The sequence below is a fragment of the Chiloscyllium punctatum genome, chromosome 13, assembly GCF_047496795.1.
Source record: "Chiloscyllium punctatum isolate Juve2018m chromosome 13, sChiPun1.3, whole genome shotgun sequence".
In the NCBI taxonomy this organism is placed as follows: Eukaryota; Metazoa; Chordata; class Chondrichthyes; order Orectolobiformes; family Hemiscylliidae; genus Chiloscyllium; species Chiloscyllium punctatum.
Window position 1 is genome coordinate 80613305 of NC_092751.1, and position 12944 is coordinate 80626248.

Consider the following 12944-nt stretch of genomic DNA (forward strand, 5'->3'; position numbering starts at 1 on the left):
CGGCACGGTGGCACAGTGGTTAGCACTGCTGCCTCACAGCGCCTGAGACCCGGGTTCAATTCCCGCCTCAGGCGACTGACTGTGTGGAGTTTGCACGTTCTCCCCGTGTCTGCGTGGGTTTCCTCCGGGTGCTCCGGTTTCCTCCCACAGTCCAAAGATGTGCATGCCAGGTGAATTGGCCATGCTAAATTGCCCATAGTGTTAGGTAAGGGGTAAAATGTAGATGTAGATGTAGGGGTATGATGTGGGTTACGCTTCGGCGGGGCGGTGTGGACTTGTTGGGCCGAAGGGCCTGTTTCCACACTGTAAGTAATCTAATCTAATCTTGACTACAATTTTGGGCTTATATGTGGTATCATGTAGTGTACTATCAAAGATAGACATACTATTTTTATTGGGCACAGACAAGTGGTTAGGCATGAAAACCCCGGCTTAAGGCAGCATTTGCCGAGCATCAGGCCTACAAAATCCAGCCAGTCAATTTTGATCTGACTGCTGACTATATGAGACCCAGGCTCTGAGAACTAACCCCTTTATTCTTTCATGGGACGTGGTTGTCAATTGCAAGACCAACATTTGTTGCCCATTCCTAATTGTCTTTGAACTGAGTGGCTTGTTGGGTCATTTCAGAGAGCCATTAGAGTCAAATCCAGTGGTATAGGTCTGCAGTCAAATGTAGGTCAGGCCAGATAAGGATGGCAGATTTCCTTCCCTAAAGGACATTAGTGAGCCAGTAGGCTTTTTACAAAGATTGACATTGGCAGTCATGATCATTATAACTGAGATTATCTTTCAATTCCAGACTTTTTAAAATAATTGGCTGCATTTAAGGCTGGTGTATTGAGATTTGAGCCCCTGTCTGCAGAACATGAAGCTGGACCTGAATTTCTAAATGAGAACCAACCCATCATCAATATAAGACTGGCTTAGGAATGACTATGGTGTGGTGGAATGAGACAGAGAGTTCAGAAAAAGTTTAAACATGTAAGGAGCATATGAGTGCATGAAACCATATGGAGTAAATGGCTTAAACATGTACAACTACCCAGACAACGGCAATGAGATATTTTGAATGGAATCAACTCAGTTATCCTTGAATAGTTGTTTGTTAATCTAACAGCTTGTATTTACATGGTATCTTTAATGTAGTGAAACATCGCAAGGTTCATCAACACATGATTGAAAACAGCCACATCAGGAGATTGGTTAAATCAGGGGTATCTTAGGAGAGGAAAGAGAAGTGGAGAGGGAATTTTAAAGCTTAGGACTATACAGTTGAAAGCATGGTCACTGATTGATCAATGACTAAAAATAAGGAGCAGCAAAAGGTGAGAATTAGAGGAATGAAGACATCTTCAGAGAGTTGTAGACTTCAAGGAGGTTACACAGATCTTTCAGTAGAGGTAGCAGTGAGAAATGTTTTTTTAGAATAGCCCTTATTGTTACATGCACTCAAATGGGTGCAGTGAAAAGTTTGTAATGTCACCTCTTTGGCACCATCTGAGGTACAGGGTACCTAGGTGACAGATACTTTCAACATTTGTTACAAAATTGCAAGAGTAAAAAAACATTAAGTATCACAGGAATACAGAGGAACCTCGCTTATTGGAACGAGATGGGTGGATACTATTTCGTTCGGATAATTGATTATTAATTTAATTGATTCAATGCCTCTGCTCTGGGGCTTGGAGTTTTCTGAACTTTCCTTTTTCCTTGCTCTGCCTGCTTTGCTCCCTCTCTCTGTCTCAGGATTTGTTTCTGAGCAGACACACAGTTGCATGTAAGGGAACGGCAGCATTGCTGAAGCTTCCCTCCCCCTCCCTAATCAGTTTAAAGTGATTGACAAAGTGAGCACTTGCTAAGTCTGCTCCCCATTCAGGAGACTGGGCAGCAGCACACCGCATGCGAACCCCTGCCCCCACATCCACCCCACCCCCATACCCATCTGCCCCCCTCACCACCCACCCCAAAACCCTGTCCATCCTTGCCCGCCGTCTGACCCCATCCCTGCCCCGGACCGCTCCGCTCAACCCCCACCCCAGTCCGCACCCCCCGCAACCCTACGCCTGGTCCACATTGACCCATCGTCTGCTCTCCCCCTTGCCTCCTACTCCCAGCTGCCCCAGTAGTCCCAGCCCTGATCCCCATGCGTCTCCACCCCCTCCATCGGCCCCTGCCCCCACATCCTCACGCCCCTACACCCCAAGACAGCCAGGCTGAACACCAACAGTAAGACTGCTGCTGCCTTTGGAGGGTGACACATGCACGCACACACACACACACACACACACACACCATGTTTCTGACAGGTGCCACCTTTGCCCTGTACAGGACAATGTTAGAGAGATTATCTGGGGAAGGCGGGGTTTAGGGTACACCCCGTGTAGAACTCCAGGGAGTGTGTTGGTGGAGAGAGAGCGCAGTAGGTCAGTCATTTGGAGACAGTGCCTGGGCTCCCATGGATGTCAAGGACTGTTCTTGGCAGCATTTCAGTAAACTGATTTCATTTTTAATCATTGTAAACAAATGATCAGTGTTGGAAACATCTCGTAATGTAAGGTTTGTATCGGGACCGTGAGATCTTCTTCGGATAATCTGAAATTCGGATAATTGAGATTTGGATAATCGAGGCTCCGCTGTACAAAGTTTTAAAAAGTAAACAAATTACTTCAAGTGCAGAATAAGAATGAAAAGTATCTTTAAAAGTATGCAAATTTTCACTGAGTTGTTGCCCGCTGGGCTTCAGAACACGAGATCTTGCTGCCTCCACATGCTGGCCTCTGGTCCAGGACTCGTCTCTCAGGCCAGCCTGGGCTCGGACTGCCTCTTGATCCGGGTTCCAGTCGTGACACACCTCCAGGACTCACCTCCAGCGCTGGCTTGGCCTCCGACCCATCTCTCGTGCCTTGCTGCAGTTGGACTCACCTCCATTCTCCATTCCCTCTGGATAGGGTAAGTTTGAGAAGTTAAAAGTTGTCATAGAGTAAATGTGATTTTGAAGTGATTATATCAGATTGTTTTTTTTTAATTCAGAATGCTTATGAAGTGGACCATGGCCCTTTATCCAAGACTAGTGAAAGCAGGAAGTGGTGATTGACTTGACTTTTAACAGATTCTGAAGGAAATGAAGATAAGAAGAGGTAAAACAGGCCATGGTTTAAGATAAAAGGTGCAAAGATCCTGAGAAGAATCTTCAGTCACACATTAAACAGAGATAGTCACCGCTCTTAATTAAAGTAGGTCCCCCTTTAATATGAACATTTCTAATGATGCTGATGAGTTCCATCATTTTCAGCAAGCTGGAAAGTAATTTGCAAACATTCTTTTCCATGGACAAGTTGTTACTCAATTAGGCAGAAATAGACCCTTCAATCAAACCAGTCCATTCAACCAAGTTCCCGAACAAAACTAGTTCCCATTTGTCTGTGTTTGGCCCATATCCCTCTGAACTTTCCTATTCATTTACCTGTCCAAATGTCTTTTAAATGTTGTAACTGTACCTGCATCCACCCCTTCTGGACAGGGTCAATTTGGTAATGGCAAATTTGTGCTTTAAAAATGTCCACATCCAAACTCCATTGTTGAATTTGCCTACCAATCCTACTGTAACCCAACTTGCCAGATGCATGAGGCCTACAGTTTTTCTATATTGTCCAGTGCGGCTAATCTTCATGTGTCTGCACAGGTGGTGAGCCTTGGCTGACTGTTGACAGCATTTGGCCTCATCCTGATCCTGCCTGACATATATTGCAACCGCCTCCTGCTACCCCCATTTAATCTTCCTTCATCCCAGTCATTGCCTTTCTCCCAATTGTCTCCCTTATCCTGATTGCCCCATTTTGAAATGTCACACTTCCTAATCCCTACAAAGGATTTATCTCTTCTCTAACAAGTTGCCTGGGAGCAGAATTCTTCAACCACCCTCCCTCAACAAAGTCAAGAGGCTATTCAGATTTATTATGGCCTGGCTGCCTAGAAACCATCAGGCCTGGAAATCACCACACAGCCTGAGACTGTGCTACAGAAAGCAATCCCCTTTATTGGGATGAATAGGCCTACGTCTCTGAGTGTCTCCTTCTCTGAGACAGTCATCAATGATATGATTTGCGCTCTAAATGGTTTGAAACAGAGGATATTTGCAGGATTGGCAGTCTTGAAGGGATTTCATCTGTTCCCATGTATGAAGTTAATGTACAAAGTGATATATTGGGCAGATTTGTCATTCTTGCCATGACTAGTTTGTAGTTTGAAGGAATGGATTTTCTACTCAGTAATGATTTGGCAGGGATCAAGTTCTTGGCATGTCCAGAATATTCAACAGAACCATCTGGGGATGAGAGGGACTGAGATTTTGCTGGAGGAACATTCTGGGCTGCTCCCAACTTGTTTCCTAGTCCGAGCCTGAAAGCTGGATAGATTAAGGTGGAAAAATAACTAAACGGCCAAGAGAATTAAATGTCAAAAATCCAAAAATGTGCAAGGTAGCAACAAGAACTAGGCTGTACTAAAGAAAAACTGATCAGCATAAAACAGTGACTTTAACACATAAAATTTGAATTACTAATTAAAATAGCTAAGTGATGACACACTTAAACAGCAAATAAAACTTAAACGAGGGCCTGAAACAACTAAATGATAAACTTGTAGAAGGAAATTCAACCAAGATAGATCTCCAACTAAAACTTGATGCACTTCAAGTCACAGGAATCTTCATGGAGTTTTATACAAAGTGCATTAGACAGAAGGAATTGCTGAAGAATTTCTGATGAACAGTTATAGAGTCATTAAGTCATACGGCACAGAAATAGACCCTTCAATCAAACCAGTCTATTCAACCAAGTTCCCAAATAAAACTAGTTCCCATTTGTCTGTGTTTGGCCCATATCCCTCTAAATTTTCCTATTCATTTACCTGTCCAAATGTCTTTTAAATGTTGTAATTGTACCTGCATCCACCCCTTCTGGACAGGGTCAATACAAGCTTGACTAATAAGGGAGTCCAAGGTTATCAGGTTTGGGGATGAATGTGGAGTCAAGGCCTCAGTCAGATCAGCCACAATCTAATCGAATGCTCAAGCAGGCTGGCAGGACCTGCTCCTAACTTATACATTCTCTGATGCAGTTAAGGGAAAGCTGCATGAGGGAGAAAGGAATAGAACGACAGGGTGATGGGAGGAGGCTCACATGGAGAATAACACAAGTACAGAGCAGATGGGCTGAAAGGCCTGTGTCCCTTTTGTAGATACTGTGTGATTTAATCCTGCGAGATCAACTCCAGGACAGTCAGGACAAATACCAAGATATACTCCTGCTCAGAAAAGAGCAGAGTGGTGGGGGAGAGACACAGAGAGAGAGTGTGTGTGTGTGTGAGAGAGAGATTCACATTTACCATAAAGTGAAGCTAATCTACCGGACAGAAATCTCGGCACTGGGTTGTCCTATGCTTCTGCGATTCCTTACGATTCCCAGCAGCAAAGGTCTGCTTGAACTTCCCAGAGGAACATTGACTTCAGCTGGAATCGCATTAGTTGAATGTTGAGTTAAATATTCAAACTGATGAACTATTGGAATGTTGCCTTGTAAAGAGCAACGATACAGCTGAAACTGGATGCAGCCTGAAGAATAAGAATGGTGAGACATGCAGTTTTGAAAGCAGATCTGAACTTGCAAAGCTGCCAAGGAAAATCTGAAGGAACATAATGAGGAGCTGATGAATAGATTGAAAGAGCTGAAGAGGCAGTCAGGATCCAAGAAGCAAAGAAATCTGACATGAACATAATACTCATGTTGAGTAGTCAAATTTGAATTAGAATTAGCTTTATTGTCACAGTGAAAAGTTTACATATTGCCACTTATGGCACCATATTACGCTCTAAGGGTTCAAGAGATGACTCTGAAACAGAGGAAATTGAACTGACTGGAGCAGTTGCTAAACTGAATGAAGAGAAGAACCAATCTGAAAAGGAATTGACCAATAAGAGAGGAAGCAAACATTTGGAGGAATTTGGGAAATAAGTTGACATTTAGTTTTCATTTTTGATGACTCAGTGGGAAGAAAATGAATATGTGCAGAAAGCTGAGGCAGATTGCTTGAATACACTAACAAAAACAGGTTGGCTAAAAGACAGAAATGCGTCAGCTATCTGAAATGTCAAAATCTGTATTGGGGCCAGTGATTGAGGAAGATTACTTTGAAACAGGTTGTCAATCTTCCCATAGCAAACTTAAAGGACCCAATGAAAGTGCATTTCTCCCAACAGAGGGAATAAAAGCAAACCCATGTTTACATATTTAAACTGAGAAGCTTATGGAATCCTACAGCATGCTCACTCAGTATCTATATGTGAAAAGAGGGAGGTCAGAGGATATTCACAGAATCGTAGAATCCCTACAGTGTGGAAACAGATCATTTAACCCAACAAGTCCACACCGACCATCCAAAGAATATCCCAATCCAGATCCATTTCCCTACCTTTATTACACATTTCCCCTGACTAATGCACCTAGTCTACGCATCCCTGAACACTATGGGCAATTTAGCATGGCCAATTCACCTGACCTGCACATCTTTGGACTGTGAGAGGGAACCGGAGCACCCGGAGGAAAGCAACATGGACACAGGGAGAATGTACAAACTCCACACAAATAGTTACCCGAGGCTAGAATCGAACCCAAGGCACTGTGAGGCAGCAGCGCTAACCATTGAAACACCATATTGTTTTGTAGTTGTACGAAACAGGCTGAAAATCCATGGTGTAAGATGAAAGGATGTTTGATGATGTTCAGGATGTTCCCATAGAAAGTGTTGACATGTCTTCACTGCTTTTCATTGACCATGAAAAGAATGATCATCATCGTAGAATCCCAACAGTGTGAAAAGAGGCTGATGGGCCCATTGTGTCCGTACTAACCCTCTGAAGAGGATTTCACCTAGACCCACACCCTATCCCTGTAATCGCCTATTTCCCATGGCCAATCCACCTAAGCCTGCACACCTTTGGACTGTGGGAGGAAACCCACACAGACACAGGTAGAAAAGTGCAAACTCCACACAGACTGAGGATGGAATCAAACCCAGGTCCCTGGTGCTGTGAGGCAGCAGTAAGAACCACTGACCCACCTTAACAGTAAAGACAGCACAGTGTGATAACGTTCTGTCCTGTGTTTATAGGACATGTGGAGAAAAAAATTGGCATTGAGCCACATCAATGCTTTGATGTTTACGTCCAGCTAATATTATTTGTTCCACATGCTTGCTTTTATTGTTGCATTATGATGTGATATAAAATCATGTAAATTAAAAGGTTATCTATACAGTCAGTTGGAAGCTAGAGGTTTATGATAAGAATATGTTATATTTTCAAAGTCATTATAAAGATACCTTCACTATTTTTAAGCTTGTATTGTTCCATGGGGGAATTGGTGTGAAGAGACCCATTTCTTACTGCATCCAATTGTTATGTGGAAGCCAGTGAACTATAATATTCAAATCACACTCTGTCTCTAGAGTTACTCGATGGTTCTATTCAATTTTGTCCAGCAACAAGAATAGAGTTTGTTGTAAGGTTTTAAGTTAATCACTCAGGATAGTTCTAGGGGAACTGAGGATTAATGGTTACAGACAGTTGGGAAACTTAATCAGTGTGAGAGAAAGAGAATTGTTAGACTGTGCACCATTTTGGACAATATTGCTTACAGTTGTACTGTGCATCAGGAAATAGTAGAACATAGAACAGTACAGCACAGTATAGGCCCTTCGCCCACAATATTGTGCCAAGCATTTACCTTAATCCACGATCAACCTAACCTACACACCTCTCAATTTACTGCCACCATGTGCTTGTCCAGCAGTTGCTTAAATGTCCCTAATGTCTCTGACTCTACTACCACCATTGGCAGTGCATTCCACACACCCACCACTCTCTGCGTAAAGAACCTACCTCTGACATTTCCCCTATACTTTTCTTCAATCACATTAAAATTATGATCCCTCGTGACATCCATTTCTGCCCTGGGGAAAAGTTTCTGGCTATCTACTGTATCGATGCCTCTCAACACCTTGTACACCTCTATCAAGTCACCTCTCTTCCTTCTTCTCTCCAGTGTGAAAAGCCTGAGCTCACTCAATCTCTCTTCATAGGACGAGCCCGCCAATCCAGGCAGCATCCTGGTAAATCTCCTCTGCACCCTCTCTAAAGCATCTACATCCTTCTTATAATGAGGCAACCAGAACTGAACACAATATTCCAAGAGTGGTCTAACCAGGGTTTCAAAGAGCTGCAGCAAAACTCCTTGGCTCTTAAACTTAATCCTCCTGTTAATGAAAGCCAAACATCATAAGCCTTTTTAATAGCCCTGTCAACTTGGGTGGTAACTTTGAGAGACCTATGTACATGGACCCCAAGATCCTGCTGTTCCTCCACACTGCCAAGAATCCTGCCTTTAACCCTGTATGCAGCATTCAAATTCGACATTCCAAAATGAATCACTTCGTATTTGTCCAGGTTGAACTCTATCTGCCACTTCTCAGCCCAGCTCTATGTCCTGTCAATGTCATGTTGTAACCTGCAACAACCCTCAACACTATCTACAACACCACTAACCTTTGTGTCATCGGCAGAATTACTAACCCACCCTTCCACTTCGTCATCCAAGTCATTTATAACAAGTACAAAGATCAGAGGCCCAAGAACAGATCCCTGCAGTGGGGTCATCAACCTCCAGGCAGAATACTTTCCATCCACTACCACTCGCTGTGTTCTTTCAGCCAGCTAATTCTGTATCCAGACAGCCAAATTTCCCTCTATCCCATACCACCTAACTTTCTGAATGGCCTACCATGGGGAACCTTATGAAATGCCTTACTGAAATCCCTACACACCACATCCACTGCTCGACCTTCATCAACTTGTCTCGTCATGTCCTCAATAAGGCTTGTGAGGCATGACCTGCCCCTCACAAAGCCATCTTTAATCAAACTATGTTTTTCCAAATAGTCATAAATCCTATCTCTCAGAATCTTTCCCAGTACCTTGTTTTACCACAGACATAAGACTGACTGGTCTGTAATTCCCAGGGATTTCCCTATTCCGTTTCTTGAACAGAGGAACAACATTCGCCTCCCTCCTATCATACGGTAGTACACCCGTGGAGAGTGAGGATGCAAAGGTCATCACCAGAGGCGCAGCAATCTCAATTGTTTTTGCAGAATTACGTTTTATTTTTCTCAAATACTGCATGAATCCATGTAAAACTCTGTAAAACCAAACAGAGGGTTTGTCAGTCTGACAGAGCATTGGGACACAGACAGACTTCACACCTATTGTTTATAAAGCTGAGCTATCTTGAGAATGTAATTTAAAAGAATATCTTGGATTTACATATCAAAGAACAGAAACCAGTATTTCCCATTATAAAAGATGAAAGTTTTAAATCTAAGATTGTTACTGTATCACATCTCCATGACACTGGACTCCTTTGGCTATAAATTCTGTGAGCATGATCTTAACCTCCACAACCACCTGATGAAGGAGCAGCGCACCAAAAGCTAGTGCTTTCAAGTAAACCTGTTGGACGATAACCTGGTGTTGTGTGATTTTTAACTTTGTCCCGGTTACTGTTTGATTGTAGGAGTACTCCTCACGCAACTCCAGGGAGAGCTCCAGCAGAATTGCTAATTGGGAGAAGACTCCACATCTGGTGTTCACGGACCTGGTGGGAGAGGGTGAAATGGCATCAAAAACACCAATCCGGGACACAAGACAGAAGCTACTAGGCGAGAAAGATCATTTGCTCCAGGGGACAAAGTTTGATGTAGGAATCACAGGGATGGGCCCTGCATGGGTAAGAGGCATGGTCAATGTGAGGTCAGGTCCAGTATTGTATAACGTCCAGGTCAATGCCATGGTCCTGAACAAGCACTTGCACCATATAAAAGCGGCAAACTTGCAAAATGTGCCCTGCTCCTTGTTACAGTCGGAAAGGCTGGCAGAACACATGGGTTCTCCAACTCCACCTGCCATTGAAGAGACCTCGGGATCTGAGATGGACAGGGCCACCTCCTTGACACCTTTGCTGCCTGAAGAAGAGAATGAATTTCTTCCAAGATGCCCCAGGGGCAAGAGGCAAGCTGCTGTGTGTCACAAGCTGCCCGTATTCAAGGCAATCAGAGGAACCCGATCCGGTGCCAAAACGCCCAGAGGAGCTACTAGAAAAAGAACCATCCTATGTCCTCAGACTCAGAGGAGGGGGGATGTAGTGATTATAATTAGATCAGCCAGGTGAACCACTTAGAATATGAGCTTCCCTGTTGGAGTTGTTAATCTGGTCCAGTCAGGGAACCCTGGCTGACAGATATAAACAGGACTGCCAGAGGTTCTGTTCAGTCTGAGAGCTAGCTCAGAGGGAGCTGGATCAGTGTCAAGGACTTTCCACATGTAAATGAATGGTGACGGGATGCCTGTCTGTGCCGAGCTATTCCAGGTCAGGGCTCTAGAAATTCCTGAATGCTGTTGGGCCTCAGCCGAAAACACCTTTCACTCGTAGTTCAGTAGGACTGTGCGCGTTATAGAACTTACAATCACTATTTACTTGATGCAACTGAATACTTAAATCTCCGGGAAAATCCCAGGAGCAATTTTGGTTTGTTCAAGCTAATTGTTGTTGAAAAATTGAGATTGTCTGTGTGAGAGAGTAATGGGGAATCATTTGATTCCAGGAGACTGTAAATTCAGGAAAAGAAATATTCAATCCGAATGGGTACAGTCATTGAGGCAGTTAATGATGGAGCTGCTCTTGAGATGGAGTTCAAGGCCAGATCATCAAAAGTGGAGAATTGTAATCCCTTGTGATGTTTAATGTGATTTGATGAACCATTGGTCATTGACTTCTCGGAGAAATTGCTGAGAATTCTGTGGGACTTGCCTCGATTGCATTTACTGTTTAAAGTATATTCTGGAGTATTTCATCATCATTTAATGTATGCACTTACCATGTGAACTCTGTTTCAATATGTGTATTATAAATTTATGTTATAATTATTCATACGTTTGAAGATACGGATTGTAGATTACTGCAGATTACGTATTACTGCTCTAACTTTGTACAGCAAAGTTTATTATTGTTTGTTCAAAACTATGGACTCTCGAGGCTTTATTCTCTCAGAAAGTCTCCTGGATCTTACCTTTTGTCGACTTAAAAGATAAAAGTTACTGACCCCTAGCCTGATTGTAAAATAAATTTAGCAGCCACATCTGTAACTGACTCTGATGTGGCATTTTTATTAAGCAAAGCCAAGCTGATGGCTGAGCCTGGAGAAAGCCAGGTCTTCCATGCTTACAAAAGTAATCTTGATCTGACTGGTGTTTATGAGAGTCCCAGGGTATGGGAGCTGACCTTGGTAGATGATACCAGAGTGACTTAACCATCATTGTGGTATAGCTGAATCACGCAGGGAGTTCAGAGAAAGTTTAAAAATCTAAGCAGCATATGACTGCATGAAACCATATGGAGTAAATGACCTGGAAATACGCATGGCTTTCCAAATCATGGCCACAAGGATTTTCAAACAGAACTAGCTCTTTTATCCTTGAAGCAGATGTTAAACGTTACAACAATTCACATTTGTATAGCGTGTTTGACATAAAGAAACGAGCCAAGGCACTTCTTAGGAAGGTAATGAGGTGAAATTTGATACCAAAGCAATAAAGATGCATGAGGATGGCTGACCAAAACCTTAGCAAGAAAGATAAACTTTAAGGAGCATCTTAAAGGAGACAAGACAGGTAATAGACAATAGACAATAGGTGCAGGAGTAGGCCATTCAGCCCTTCGAGCCTGCACCGCCATTCAATATGATCATGGCCGATCATTCCTAATCAGTATCCTCTTCCTGCCTTATCTCCATAACCCTTGATTCCACTATCTTTGAGAGCTCTATCCAACTCTTTCTTAAATGAATTCAGAGACTGGGCCTCCACTGCCCTCTGGGGCAGAGCATTCCACACAGCCACCACTCTCTGGGTGAAGAAGTTTCTCCTCATCTCTGTCCTAAATGGTCTACCCCGTATTTTTAAGCTGTGTCCTCTGGTTCGGCACTCACCCATCAGCGGAAACATGTTTCCTGCTGGCAGAGTGTCCAATCCTTTCATAATCTTATATGTCTCAATCAGATCCCCTCTCAGTCTTCTAAACTCAAGGGTATACAAGCCCAGTCGCTTCAGTCTTTCAGTGTAAGGTAATCCCGCCATTCCAGGAATCGACCTCGTGAACCTACGCTGCACTCCCTCAATAGCCAGAATGTCTTTCCTCAAATTTGGAGACCAGAACTGCACACAGTACTCCAGGTGTGGTCTCACCAGGGCCCTGTACAGCTGCAGAAGCACCTCTTTGCTTCTATACTCAATCCCTCTTGTTATGAAGGCCAGCATGCTATTAGCCTTCTTCACTATCTGCTGTACCTGCATGCTTGCCTTCATTGACTGGTTGTCAAGAACACCCAGATCTCTCTGTACTGCCCCTTTACCTAAATTGATTCCATTTAGGTAGTAATCTGCCTTCCTGTTCTTGCCACCAAAGTGGATAACCATTCATTTATCCACATTAAACTGCATCTGCCATGCATCTGCTCACTCACCTAACTTGTCCAAGTCTCCCTGTAATCTCCTAACATCCTCATCACATTTCACCCTGCCACCCAGCTTTGTATCATCAGCAAATTTGCTAATGTTATTGCTGATACCATCTTCTATATCATTTACATGTATTGTAAAAAGCTGCGGTCCCAGCACGGATCCCTGCAGTACCCCACTGGTCACTGCCTGCCATTCGGAAATGGAGCCGTTTATCACTACCCTTTGTTTCCTATCAGCCAACCAATTTTCAATCCAATCTAGTACTTTGCCCCCAATTCCATGCGCCCTAAGTTTACTCACTAACCTCCTGTGT

General features: G+C 43.4%; 1 long non-coding RNA gene across 1 annotated transcript; it reads left to right on the forward strand.

Annotated features, from left to right (window-relative positions):
- The first annotated feature begins 400 nt into the window (after positions 1 to 400).
- Positions 401 to 12015, forward strand: LOC140484570 (uncharacterized). The gene is made up of 3 exons (XR_011962293.1): positions 401 to 2952; positions 3034 to 3236; positions 9630 to 12015. It is a non-coding gene; the product is annotated as an uncharacterized lncRNA (long non-coding RNA).
- Positions 12016 to 12944: the final 929 nt, after the last annotated feature.